The 15054-nt window shown below is 36.3% G+C and overlaps 1 protein-coding gene across 2 annotated transcripts in view; it reads left to right on the top strand.

Annotated features, from left to right (window-relative positions):
* The window catches only part of LOC5572987 (pheromone-regulated protein PRM7), a 303931-nt gene that overhangs the window by 95315 nt on the left and 193562 nt on the right, over positions 1–15054 (top strand). Inside the window, exon 2 of one of the 2 annotated variants that reach the window (XM_021853726.1) lies at positions 14072–15040. The gene's annotated coding sequence lies outside the window, so the exon portion shown is untranslated. Of the gene's footprint in view, positions 1–14051; positions 15041–15054 lie in introns of those variants that run through there. The other variant, XM_021853727.1, reaches the window with a different exon arrangement.

Below are 15054 nucleotides of genomic sequence, written 5' to 3'. Positions count from 1 at the left end.
CGTATCCGACTAAAGGGTGCCCTGAGAGCCATTCTGATTTAAAATCAGGTGTTTATGAAGGTTGCTGAAAAGTTAATACCAAAATGTCCGGGACCTAACTTCACGCTTTTTCACAGTTCGTGCAGGCAGTTTGGCACATGAGGAATAATTTAAATAATTCAAAAATTGCTTGCGGCGCCTTACCTGGTCCGTCGTCGTAATCAGATCAATTGAATATCGATTGAAGCGTGAACATTTTTGCCTGTCATACTCAAGATCAGGCTGCTGTGTCACAGCCTACCTGATTGAAAACTACTGAGACTATGCGTCGCATGGAGGGCCATGTGGATACTCTTGAAATATGTTTGTGCTGTTAGAAATAATTGTTGTGTGAAACTCGATTGTTTTCAGCACTCGTTGAAGTTATCCAACTCGGCGAGCCTCGTTGAATAATTGAATAATTGCATTTTGCAACTCGTTGCATAAATAACTATTTTAACAGTGAATTGCTTATTAACTTGTTTATCATTCAGTTTTAAAGAAAAACGTATTATTTTTTTAGCTATTTTATAAATAATGCTTAACTTCATTTATGTTATAAACATTTGCAAAATCTTTTTTTAATGCTCTGCTGATTGAATCAGACCGAAACTTTACTAAAGCACAATCTTTTTCGAACCCGATCTGTACCCGATAATGTTGTACCCTTTCGAACCCAATCAGAACTCGAACACGGAAAATTTTTAATTTTCTAGGCCAGTCAGGTTCAGAAGTTAGGTATTGAAACTCGCATTAAATCGAATAAGACAGGTTAATAGATCGCTTCACCAATCATAAATGACTCACAAATCCTTACATTATCTCACTAACCCAATATACTTTTCATAACAACTGTGGAGATGGAAAGGTAAACTGGATCTCTAGTAGTTAGTTCTTCAATTAACATTCCTTCCCTTCTACAATGACCGTAGGGACGTGTCCGGCGCCATTATTGACTTTTGAGCTCTCGATTTGTGCCGACTGCACTGAAAATAATTAGTTAAACCCAAGCCTAATTTATTATATCTCTGTGTAACTTCGATTGTACTGGTCAATCTCGGTGTAGCAACTACGAATTGTACAGTCATCTATGTACAAGCATATGAAATCCCAAGGGCCGACTGTGAAATGGTGATTTCTATTACAAAACAGGAAAATCTGAGCTTCTATTATTTATAAATGTGTAACAGGTTATTTGAACGCATTCAAAACTTTTTTCCATGAAAATAATCGTGTGACTCCTATGTACACAGTATGAAGATATCTCTGTGCCATATTTGCGTCTGCCGGGAAGTGTGAATCAATTTCAAAACGCTTGAATGCTGCCATGTCCATCCGAATGCAGCTTCTATTACCTTCATGGAAAGGCTTCCTTGGGCGAAATGCTTCAAATCGTTCAATGTCCAAGATGTAGTTATAACTATAATGAAAGACTTTGTAAACAACGATTCCTCAAGGCTATCGTACCCGTAAAAATCGTATACTGCGCCAAAAATTAAAATACGGTAAAAGTTAAACGGTAATAAATTTAAATCAAGCTCTCCGTCGACTACAGTTGCCATGTCGTCTTGCAGTATTGTACCGAACGTGTTGTTGAGCAGCACTCCACTCGGCTAGCGGCACCACGGCTCCACTTGAACCTGGCGATGATGCGTGAAAGGCTTATCGATGATGAAGATGGGTTCATCCCAAAATGGCCTGAGCGGGTTCTCGGTTTGTACATTTTTCTTATGTTTTGCATTTTAGCAAGATCTACAAAAAACCGGTAAGGCCGAAGGGCGAATACCCATCGCGGTTGATGAATAAGTGAAGATCCGCTTGGGGATCCATGGCAGAACTATTCGCATCGCACGACCAAAGAAGAGCTGCACTCAATCAATGAAACAGTCGTACGTATTCTTTATGACTTTTTTTACGCGCTACGATGACCCATGTGGTTCAGGGTTTCCAGATTGCCCGGGATGATTGGCGGATGGGTTCGACGTTTGCAATATTATTTTTCGTTGTGTAATACGGGTGCATGACTGGGCGATAGTGATTGCGGTGATTGATTTCGAAGCTCCCTTTTATGTAGACATGTCTCCGCCACATGATAATGATTAATACGCGAAAACATGTCAATTACGCACAAGGGCTTGCACTTCATACATTTGTTATTAATTCAAACTATACAAGAACTTCCATTAGCTTCGACATGTTAGTTTAGTAAATAAATTACCTATTCATCATTATGTTAAAACCAAAGTTCAAAATAAACCCCTCTAGTTCTAGTTTGTCCTTAGAAACATACTTCAAATGCACTGTATATTGAAAAAAAACTCCCATTATGAAAGTCATCAGGTCTGGGAAAATGCATCTAAAGATTATTGTGAAAGTTCTCGCGGCTGCTTGTAATATTAAATCCCAGCGGTATTGATCAACATATTATCGTTGCAATATAAGACAAACTAAGATGCAGTCGATGTGGTGGTTTTCAGTAATCAAATTCGAACCTTAGGAAAAATTATGAATCGTGGAAAATCTTGCTGTGGTCTGTGGATGCGAAACCAAAGTTTTTAATTGTGAAAATTTTCAGTTTGATAATGGAAACATTGTCGACGTAATCCGATATCGATATCGAAATCCCGCAATGTTCCAAGAAGATAACCGCTCCACCCCGTTGGGTAATGCGCTTCCAGAAGATTTTGTTAATAATCGTCCTAGGACCGATAGTTATAACAGAGGAAGCATTTAAATGCATTGACCTAGGGAGGAACCATATATTAATTTAGAGTCTATTGACAAGAACGCACTGCTAGTTGTGGTTCTACCTGTACAAGAGAAGTAAATAGTTTTAAATTAATAAAACTACAATGTTTCATTCCAGCAATTATTACAGAAGTACATTTATGTTATTGATCGCCTAATTGAGCATGCGACCGATTACGCGACAATTTGCACAAATTCATGAAGGTGCTGTTATTTAACAAGATGTTTAGTGTAATTTTGCGATAAATCTGAAATTGCGGTAGAGTTTTGAGGCTCCCTGTACATTTTATTAAAAGCTTGTTGAATTATGGAAATTCTAAGTGTTTCTGTGATATTCTTTTTATTCTGGTATGGTTCCTAGTACTTTCCTTGGAATTCATAGAAATAAAAACCAGTTCTCACAATAGTGGTTGCATTGAGAAAGGTCTTTAAAAAACTCTAGTAGAAATGATAAAAAATTGTAACTAATGGGACAGCCCTCTCAATTCGGAATCAATGAGACCCTCTCCTACATTGCCTCCGGCATATGCGCTTGATAATCCACGACCAAGAAACCACTGGAAAACCGTGAAACCCTCTTTATTGAACGGTTGCTTGCACACAGGTACCTTTATTTCCTCTCACTTCCTAACAGCCTATCCAACTCTTCTGGTGGCGAGACCCCTTCTTTATTACGCTACCACACCTTTGTACTTCCTTCAACGTCACCGGTTCCCTCCTTTCTTCAGACGGACGGCTACAGTAACTCCTCTCACTGCGTTCGTCCTTCTGTCATCACTGTAGTATTAGGACTTGGCTTGACGATGTTGCTAAATTGGGTTTGCAGACGCGGCCCAAAGCGCAATGTACTTCTACGCTCGCTTTGCAGTCTCAAGAGTAACGTAAGAGCACTGCAGCGTACTTCAAGACGGTTGGACCACTCAAGGTCTTCGGGTCTACTACGCGTACTCCACGGCCTACGTTATACGCCAAGGGCGGCAACGGCAACGGCCAAGATCACTCCTAGGGTAACACCAAGAGCCTTGCGGGCTTTGGAGAAAAAATGGGGGGTGTTTTAATGATGGGTGCGATCTGGTTGTGGTCGAGGATCTATTAACTGGATGCTCAAGAATTTCTTACTTTTACCTCTGTCTTACTCATTAAACTTCCTTCTCAGACTAGGATTCGATTATTCTATAGCTTTGTTTAAGACGTCTATCTTGCTTAACTTATGGCGCAATAATGATCCAGAGCAATGGTGGAAGCCCTTCTCAGATCCCTCGACCTACAGTTTCCCACAGTATCGCAATTCGCCCAATCATGGCTCCTTCTACACCACCCCCCAGTGGTACAAATCACATTATGACTGTATGCTGTCCAGTGGGCGATGGGTGGTGATGATCACAAGTAATCAAACACCTTCTTGGTTTTTTCATACATTATACTACATGATACACACTACATCCCGAAAAACTCAACAATCTCGGACATACAGGCTAGAGATGGGCAAAACGAATCGGAGCCGTTCAAAAGATCCGGATCACTCAAAATAATGAATGATCCGTGACTTTTTGGCGAGAGTAGGTTCATTTCGTTCATTTGACAAAAGATACGACAAGTACGATGCATGTAGCGCAACAGGGAGTGAAACGTTCTTTTTCTCCGTTGTTTCGGTTCAGTTCACTTTTTTGTTGCGAGCTTCTGAGCGCTACTGAACCGTTAAAAAATCCGGTACACTAAAATGAGTGATTTGGATCGGATCCGTTCACTCAAATGAGCCGTTTTGTCCATACAGACACCCCAATGGTTACAAACGCTTGTGAGTGTAATAAAATCATTAAGATTCGTTGAAATCTTGTAATCAATTCGATCTGGTGAGAATTCTGGTAATATTAAATGGGAATTGTAGGAACTCCGATGGTAATCGTTAGAATTCAATGAGGATCCCCTTTGTAATCCTAGGGTTACCATTGAAAATATTAAGATTCTTATCGATATCACAAAAACCCCAACGGCTTAGCTTTTAAATCCCAACAGAACTGGAAATAAACGGAATCTCAAAGGTTTTGACAAGAATTCCAAAGATTGACTTCAGATTCACACCAGAATTCAGAGGAATCCCACTGAAATCTCATAGATTCTTACAAAAGACTCCATCAGAATTCCAAGAGTATAGTAACCGGAATCCTATTCGCACTCAAGTTCTTGAGCTTTTACTAGATGTCTAATAGTTCCACAATAATCCTACAATGCCCAATGGTCGGGCTCCATATACAGGGGCGGCCAAAACAATCAAGCATTTTTTTTGAGATTTTTATGTTTTTTATCATTTTAAAATATACCTCATGTATTATATTATTAGGATCCTTAATTGAAATTGAACTAAAATTTAAGTTTCTATGACTTTTATGACGACAAATCGGCTGAAGTCAAAAAATTGAAAAATGTTATTATGAAATATACTACAAAATTTATAATTTAGCAAAGCAATATTTCCCCAAAATTACGCACTATCTGAAAGCTTATGGATCAACACTTTTATAGAGCATGAGGATGAAAAAAATATTAGGTTCAAGTTTTAATACTATTGAATATTACACTATAGTAATTTTGATGTCATGTCGCCGCCATTTCGAATATTGTACATTAAAAAGCATCCTTAGATCTTACAAAAAACGTTAACATTTTTAGCAGAAATTTGCTGATTTGCAAGTTAGTGCTATTTGAATAAGTCTATATTTTACATATATTTTGACGATATTTTTCATACAAAGTTTAACCACTGTTCATACACATTTTGATCAAACTTGGTCAAATACAAATAATATTTGTGCTTTCAGCGAAGCTTGAAAACATTTTTAATAAAAAAAATCTTTTTTTAGAAAAGTTACGTAATATGTAAATAATCCCTTCTGAAACAATGAAAACGCCATATAACGTATTAATATTACATATTTCATCGATTGAGGCGATGAAACTAGTTTTGGCCAAACTTATTTTTTTTTACGGAATCCCTAAATTCCAACAAAGATTCCAAAATACCAAAGGGAATCTGAGAATCCAGGATGTCAAAATTCACACTTAAAATGCAGAATTACTGTTTTATATTTATTAACTAAATTTTTAGCCCTGGGCTAGTTTATCTCGGAACCAACGACTTTACTTCCCTACCGAAAAAAGTCGTCCCGATAACTTTTACCTCATAAGTAGCTATCTTGGGGATGGGATTCGATCCCAGGTCCTCGGTGTGTGTTCTAATCACTACACCAGGTCCGTCTCCGCAGAAATACTTAATAAATACCTGAATCCCCACCGACATTCCATAATTCCTAGAATATCATATAATAATACTAGAATTCAGAGAATCTTAGAATTCTTTTCAAACCCTCAGAATTCCTATGGAAAACTCAAAATACCTTTCGAAATATCTAAACTCACATCGTTTTCCCATGATCAAAGGACTCAATGACTCAAAAGTACATTATTCCATTCAATTCCGCAATCTCAAAGCATGTATAGTAACCTCTAAAGATAACTACCAGTAGCATTATTATAGTAAACAATACCTTGATTCATACTAACGCCTTGTATGTACAGTATGGCCCAAAAAAAGGCGAAAGTCGTTATATCATATTTTATTCTAGTTTTCGTATGGAACATGGAAACGAAACAAAAATGTTATTCATTATTTGTGCTATTTAACCTGTTTGGACTTTGTTTTTCGATTTTTATCTGTTTCTTCACCTTACTAGAGAGGAATTGGAAGCATACCTTCAAATTTTATCATTAGTTCAGTATCTTTGTGATGAAAGCTTTTAAAACACCAACGATAGAGTTAGATTCTTAACAGGCCTTCTCTCGAACATTCGTCCATATCGAATGGTAGAATGGATTCATAACTAGAGTGCTGGAGGCATAAATATATTTTTAAATAAACGGCTCATTGTTGTTGCATTTTCTTATAAGTGTGATCAAAACCTATGAGCTAGTACTGATCGAAGTTGTTTCTAATCGTAGGAACAAATCTCTTCATGAAAAAAACTCTTTTACACCTCTGTATTTATTTTTTATTAAACTCGAACATGAAACAAAGGCACATCAAACCCATAAGACACAAATGCTCCTAAAACTATGACCCCGGCAACCAAACAAACTAATATTTTCAACAATCAAGTGTGATTTAATCGCTTATTCTGACTTAAATCGAACGAAACCTTCAAACTTTTTTGCTTCAGTACATCATTTAGGTTAAAAAGAAAAATATGAAAAAAAATCGTCCTAGAAAGCAAAGATATGTCAAAATATAGTACAGTAATCAGAAATTGCATTTACTCACGAAAACAATGAAAATAACGCTTGTGGATGTTTAATTCACGGTCAAACAATTTTCGTATTTTTTTTATGGGCCATACTGTAGTATGTACGAAAGGTGTTGTGAGGTATAATGACACCAAATTGTTCCACGTTTCGCTTCGATGCATTTTCACCTGAAAAAAATGTTGTGAAGTTGAGCTGGATACATTATCATAGCAAATGCTACTACTACCGAGAATGTAGTAAACTCCACTTTACTATATTTTATGCAGGTAAAGTTGCATCAAAGCCAAACGTCAAATTCTCAAAAGCACAAATCCGAAGAATCAAACAACCGTTCACACTGAAAATTGTATCGATTGATTACCACAAGCGACTGACCAATCGATCAAGTTTTCAGCGTGAACGGTTGTCTGGTTCTTCAGATTTGTGCTCTTGAAAATTTGGCCTCGAAGCATCTTATGGGGATTTTTTTTTATTATCGTACAAATTGGTCCGAAGGGTCTCAGATTTTCATGAAACTTTTTCCACAGGCAGGGCTCATGGATATATGAATAAAAAAAAATTGAGAAAAATTCAGGGTCGCCTATTTTTCCGGAAAACTCAGGTGGAAATTTTTTGTTTTCCCTTGACACTAGGGTAGATGTACCAATAGTGGAGGTACTAAGCGCGATTGAACTTCATTTAATCACCTTAATTCAAGAAGCGCAATTAATGCACATGTTGATGTTGGAACGGGAAGTAACGACTATTGACTTCATGAGAAAAATGATTTCATCGCAGTAATCCACGGCATGTCAGTGAAAAATAATACGCTGTTCCTTTAGTTGCGGTATTTTTTTAATTTGTGTTCCTATAGTTGTGGTATCCGTTGTTTTCTTATGGGATCCTCCACTATAGGAACACTTTGCCGCAACTATTGGTACAAGCAAGAACAGTTTTAGCAAATTTAGTGATTTTTCATCAGTTTTCAAGCAATTTGGACGCTCTTTTCAACTGTTCCGTGTATAAACAAGCCAATACGTCGATTGGCAGTGTCGGTTCTGTGGCTAATGGAATAAAATCAGTGAAAACGGCACTACCGCAACTATAGGAACACCCACAACTAAGGGAACACTTACCCTACTTACTTTGGAAAATCATAACTCATGAACGAAGCATCGTAGAAACAAAGTTTTTATATGAAAATTTAAGCAAATTTTCTCAAAAATCCTAAAAAAATATGAACTGGAAAAAGTTTTCCACAAAATTTTCCACCGTTGGGAAAATTCGTAAAGAAAAGCCGGAAAAACTATGCCCGAACTCGTGGAAAATTTTCAAAAAAATATTTTCGAGAAGGTAATTTTATAAGCTTTAATCACTGAAATTTTTGGAATGCACTTTTTTTTCGTTTTTGAGTTATGGCCAATTTTGTGAAAAATGTCCAGATGTGCCATATAAGACTTTTCTTTGAAAAATCATAACTCAAGAACGAAACATTGTAGAAAGAAAGTTTTTATATGAAAATTAAGGCAAATTTTCTCAGAAACTAAAAAAAAAATGAACTGGAAAAAGTTTTCTACAAAATTTTCCACCGTTAGGGAAATTCATAAAGAAAGGCTAGAAAATCTATGCCCGAACTCGCGGAAAATTTTTATTAAAATATATTTGAGAAAGAAACTTTATAAACTTCAATTCTAGTAACTTTTAGGATGTACTTTCTGTTTGTTCCTGAGTTATGGTCAATTTTGTGAAAAATGACCATATTAGCCTTTTCTTTGAAAACCCATATTTCAATCGAAGCATCAGAAAAACAAGGTTTTTTTTATCAAAGCAATTGCAAATTTTTTAAAAGATCTGAGAGAAACGATATGGGATTGGTTTTAATGAAGTATAAGTCGGATTGGATTATATTTTTCATGAAACATTACACCGCAAAGCTGAAAAAACTGTTTCTTTTCCATTCCAAGTATTGAAAAATATTGTAGGATTGGATCTTATTGATCGCTCTTTTCAAATATACTTTGTTTGAAAGCTGGAATAGCTAATCGGGTTTTCATTTTTTTTTCTTAAACAGTGAAAAATGTCCTGGGAAACTGATTCCATTTCAAAAATTTCATATTTTTGAGATAATTTGAATCCGGTTCGACAAGTCATGATGAGTCTTGAGTCATGATTTTTTAACGAAAAGGCATGTATGGCAAATCTTTGCATTTTTTACAAAATTGACCATAGATCAGGATTTAAAGAAAAGTACATCCTAAAAGTTACCAGAATTGAAGGTTATAAAGTTTCTTTCTTAAAAATATTTTATAAAAAAATTTCCACGAGCTCGGGCATAGATTTTCCAGCTTTTCTTTATGAATTTCCCCAACGGTAGAAAATTTTGGATTTCTGAGAAAATTTGCTTAAATTTTCATATAAAAACTTTCTTTCTACAATGTTTCGTTCTTGAGTTATGATTTTTCAAAGAAAAGTCTTATATGGCACATCTGGACATTTTTCACAAAATTGGCCATAACTCAAAAACGAAAAAAAAGTGCATTCCAAAAATTTCAGTGATTAAAGCTTATAAAATTACCTTCTCGAAAATATTTTTTTGAAAATTTTCCACGAGTTCGAGCATAGTTTTTCCGGCTTTTCTTTACGAATTTTCCCAACGGTGGAAAATTTTGTGGAAAACTTCTTCCAGTTCATATTTTTTTTGGATTTTTGAGAAAATTTGCTTAAATTTTCATAAAAAAATTTGTTTCTACAATGCTTCGTTCTTGAGTTATGATTTTTTAAAGTAAGTAGTGTCAAGGGAAAACAAAAAATTTCCACCTGAGTTTTCCGGAAAAATAGGCGACCCTGAATTTTTCTCAATTTTTTTTTATTCCTATATCCATGAGCCCTGCCTGTGGAAAAAGTTTCATGAAAATCTGAGACCCTTCGGCCCAAACCCGTACGGTAATAAAAAAAAATCCCCTTATGCTTTATAGGTTATGCGTTATAAGAGTATTTTCAATAAGGGACGCACATGAGTTGTTTTTTTTTCGTATTTTGTCCATGAAAAGTTACAATTTTGAATATGATTTCAAAAAGTACATTAGAGATAAACACTTTTGATGTAACCAACTCAAAAATGGCGACAATTCATAGGGGACTGTAATGCGAGTGTGGGCAGTGCATAATATTAAACAAATTAAATTAATTGACTTCAAAATAAGTTTTTATGCGATTTCTGGATGCCATCGGAGATACTTCCGTCTGGAAAGCATTTAAGCGTCAACCAGGTGTATACACCAGCTCCAGCTTTACCTTCTAAGCCATCAGTGTATTGTACACTCCTAACTTCGGTTACGTATTAGATGTGTGAGTCTCACTATGCCTGTGGTTTTGTACACAATTGTACACATTAATGATTGCGAAATTGCGTTAAAAGATAAAGAAGTTTTTGGGCGTCGGGAGATACTAACTAATTCGTAACCGAAGTTAAGCATTACAATACAATATAATTCTTGACGAAATATATAAATAAATAAATCGAATACAGAGTTTCGTTATTGCATGGAAAGAAATTTGTTCCATACACTAATGCTATGTCCAAACCTTTGGAGAAGTGTGCATTGCATGAGTTGCAGTAGTTTATTTGATTTAGTTTATAATGCTTGTAAAAGTTTCGTCTAGGGTAGAAGCACCGGTTTTGGCCATACGCAAGTTGTAGTCATAGGTATAAAACTAGATATATTATACACCGTTTTACATAGCCAAGCCAAGAGCTACATTCATTTACTCGTCCGAATTGATTCAAGATAAGAAAAACAATTCAATTTCCTAATTTAACCTAATTTGGCCAGGGCACTCCTAATTTGGCCACTGTCATGAGAAATCAATGCGATTGGCCAATTAAGGAATCGAAGTTAAATCTCTGGCCGAAACTGGTTACTTTGGCCTATATTGACCAACGGGATTTTTAAAGTGAAAAAATGGTTATAGCTCAGTTTTGATATTTTACACACATAATATAGATTGAAAGCTTGCATTTGACATATTTGTAGTATAAATACGGCTTTCCATTTAATTTTTATTGACAATTTCTCTTATGCTGGCCAAACCCGGTGTTTTTACCCTACCTAAAATGTATTAATATTAAATCATTCTCATCCCTTTTCAGATTACTTTTATGTTAAAAAAAAATGATAAAAATAAGGTAAAAGTTTCTTTTGTGGTTTCTAGTTCAATACAAAACAAAAGTTATAAGTTCCATGATGGTTCGAATGCTGTTCAAGTAAAAAAAAAACTATGACTCCAAAAATTATGGAAATCGATTGACATTTGCAAAAGTAATGGATATATGTTGTTTTTGACGTAAAATTGTAAATATCGATTGAATTTCCACACAACAAAATAAAAATAAACGCTCAGCCGATTTTTTATGTTACGGTGTAGTTTCTGTATAAAACTGGACAAACATTTGAAAAGGGCACATCGACATTGGTAAACAATAGACGCTGTTGAGCCCCATTCAACTCGATCACACTCACTAACAGGAAGAGCTAACATTGATCTTCCTGATAGTGGTGTTAGTTTTCGTGGGCGGACCACAAAGGGCTCAACAGCAACGTGTCTGAAAAAAGGCTCAAGACTTCTTGTGCCCTTCTCTAATGTTTGTCCAGAAATGTATGGTAACCGTTCAAACAGCGGGGCAAAAGTTCAAGCCCTATATTGTCTCACGGAAAAATGTGCAAATACATATCATCTCCAAATTCTGCGAAATACGCTTGATTACGTGAATAATGTTTTTATAATTTCAAGGCTTACCATAGTATTACGAACGACGGCCATTTTTGGGTACATTACAATATTTTGATATTTCAAATGCCTGAAGTACGTTTCCTTGAAATCTTAAAAAACACTTGGTCCAGTCCATCTGAACACCTGAACTAATCCTATTTTTTATGATTTCTGATTGAAATGTAGAGTATACTTTTGAGCAAACATCAATATTTTGTGCCAGTGATGCATTTTAAACTGAACGCGAGCCAAAACTGAACGGAACAAGTTCAAATTTTGAACGAGAACTGCGTTCAAATTTTTGCTTACTAGAGTTCAAATGTTTGAACTGAACAATGAGCAAGCCTACTTGATCACTTCGTTCTGAAAAATGAACTGGAACGCGAACTGATCGCGTTCAAATCCATCACTGTTTTCGTTTTGTGTTTTAGTCAGTGAACTTTTACGCCACACTAAATCTCAACTTTTGCCCAAACGGCGAGTAAAAAGATCGCATAACACACCATCAATTTTAAAACTGCTGAACTAGAATGGGTACACAATTTGACTCAAGTTCGTTCAGAAAAATTGTAGCTTATATGGTGAAAGTCCACTGTACTATACACTCAACTGCTTAAAGATTTTCCCCATATTACTCTATGTTCAGTGTTCACGCAAAATTCATATACAGGTCGGACTCGATTATCCGGAGTATCGATTTTTTTATTTTCACTCCGGATAATCGAATCCTCCGGTTAATCGAATCACTAAGAAAAAATTTGAAATCTTCGACAAAAGAACTTAAATATTTCCTTTTTTCGCTATTTTTTTTATATGATGCGGTGGCATAGCCAGAATTTTTTCCTAGGAACAGTAGGGGTCTTCAAAAGAATTTTTTTTTTGACCATCATACACAAAAAAACACTTTTTCAAACCACTCTTTCCTTAAATACGTTCTAAACTTCAAAATCATTCATATTATATATTGCAATACCAAATTATCTCAGATTTATGCATAATAATTGAAAAACAAGAACATCAAAAAACAAATTCCGGATAATCGAGTCTAAAATTCCGGATAACCGTATCCCGGATAATCGAGTCCCCGTATAATCGAGTCTCCGGATAATCGAGCTGTACACCGGATAACCTAGCTGTAAATTATGCTCATTGTTGTGAATTCATATTATAGCGTGTCCCATAAAATACGGGCATGACTTTGATAACGAGAATCATAGTATTTGTCTAACAAATAAATATTTTTGCATATTGGAACTTAAGAGGTGTGTTCATTGCTACCTGTGTGTGAGTTGAAGTACATTGTATCTAAGATGTTTTACAGGATTTTTCATTAAAAAATTAATTTGGCTTTGCCAAAAATCATTTGAAAAATGGCAAAATTCTTAAAACATCACTAGTTTTTTTAACAATTGAATAAAAATAATTCATCAAGTTCTACTTATGTCAATCTCTATTTTTTGGACAGCCTACATTCTTGTATTCATGTTTTAATATAAATACAAGGACTTGTTTTAAACATTTTCAAAGAATCGGATTTTTTGTCGATTTGAATATCATATAAAAAATTTTCATTTCCATTAAAATAAATAAAAGTCTGATCAGTAGTTGTATCGACACAGATATTGTGCAACAACGTCGCTCAGAAATAACGTTATTTGTGCAAAACTTGAAAGAAACACTTCTGAAAAAGTGCCGTCATCAACATAAATATAGTAAAATAAATCGATCGAAATTCAACATTTGCTCTTGATATGTGCAAGAATCAAATGTTTGCAAATCAGATTTATATCTGCACTGGCCTGTGAATGGCAGTATGATGGAGTCATTCCTACACTTTCTGGGACACCCTATAGCTCTCATGATGCAACTCATATTTCCTATCATTATAATCTTGGTAAAAGATAAATATTCCCAATCATGATACTTATTAAGCATTATGATCCAAAAATTACTTCAGAATCATGCTTAAAAAACCGATCACTAAATGCACTTTACCACCCAGCAACACTGCCTCCGCAATTCTCCCCAAGTAATCGGTACCGGTGTGGGGCGGCGGCTCCATACTTACTCCCTCTGCGCATACGCGCTTGATTTATTTCCCTATAATCACATAACTGTTTTGCTGTCGCTCTTCGGATGCGCCTCGTAGTGCGTTGTGGTGCGATTGATTTTTATATGCACTGGTTTGAGACATCTTTATAGTAACGACCAGCTTTGTTTTCTCTTTCTCTCTGCCGCGTGGCTATCTTATTTCCAGGAAGTGCCGTATACCCCACCTTCTACGGACCGGGACGGGGGTCGTCGAGAACTGCTATATCATCCTTAAGTCAGCCTTCTTGTGGTGTGCTAGCTGCCGTGCAGTAGTGCATCAACGGTTCTCAAGATCGGATCGAAGTTGCTCCAAAACGCAAAAAAGTTCTACGCAAGTCATCCGGTTTCAGAGCTTTCCGCAAAAAGACCCAGATCTGGCCGGTGTAACTCCGGTTCACAACAGCAAATCTTTGGCGGAACACGATCAAGTGTGATTACGTTTCGAGCATTTCGCTGGTCACTTTCGATTTTATCCGCTCCGACGAAAGGTTACCACCCAGATCGTGACAGTGAAAGAGGAAGAAATTGTTGGTGGGACTCGTGGCCTGCGGCGGTCTGTTTTCATCTGTGCGATCAACGTCCAAGAGTTAGCCCAAGTGAAAGAGAGAGTGGAATCAATTTAATGAGTGAAGCCACAGTGAGAGAAAGCAAAAGTGTCTAACCTTGAAAATGATATCTGGTGACCTGACAGTGTCTGAAGCGGAATAGGATACGGCACTGTTGAATACAGGGGAAAGGGCATGTCCTGAAGGGAAGTGACTTGATCAACGATGCGAACAACTTGTAAAAATTGCGACACGACTAAGAAGAGTGAAAAGATTGTTGAGCAATCGGTGTGAAGGCATTCAATTACTGTGAAACAGGCGGAAACATACCAAATTTTTGCAACGAAGCTATGTTGAAGTGCCAACTAGGTGCTGGTCTCTGAAAGATCTTCATCTGTATGCTAAACCCACAGCTGTGTCCAGAGAAGATTGATAAATACCGTGTGATTAGTGCGATTTCTGAACGGTGGTAAAGTTACATTCAGGAAGCGATTCTATCCGGACACTGGCCCAGCAGGGTACTATTCGAACAGACGCGACTGGTGTAGCTCGAGGGGCCTTCTTCTGGAAGCTGACGCAAGGAAACGATTGTAAGTAAACGATC

This window comes from Aedes aegypti, chromosome 3 (assembly GCF_002204515.2).
Source record: "Aedes aegypti strain LVP_AGWG chromosome 3, AaegL5.0 Primary Assembly, whole genome shotgun sequence".
Lineage (NCBI taxonomy): Eukaryota > Metazoa > Arthropoda > Insecta > Diptera > Culicidae > Aedes > Aedes aegypti.
This window is presented reverse-complemented; position numbering and strand designations above follow the sequence as displayed.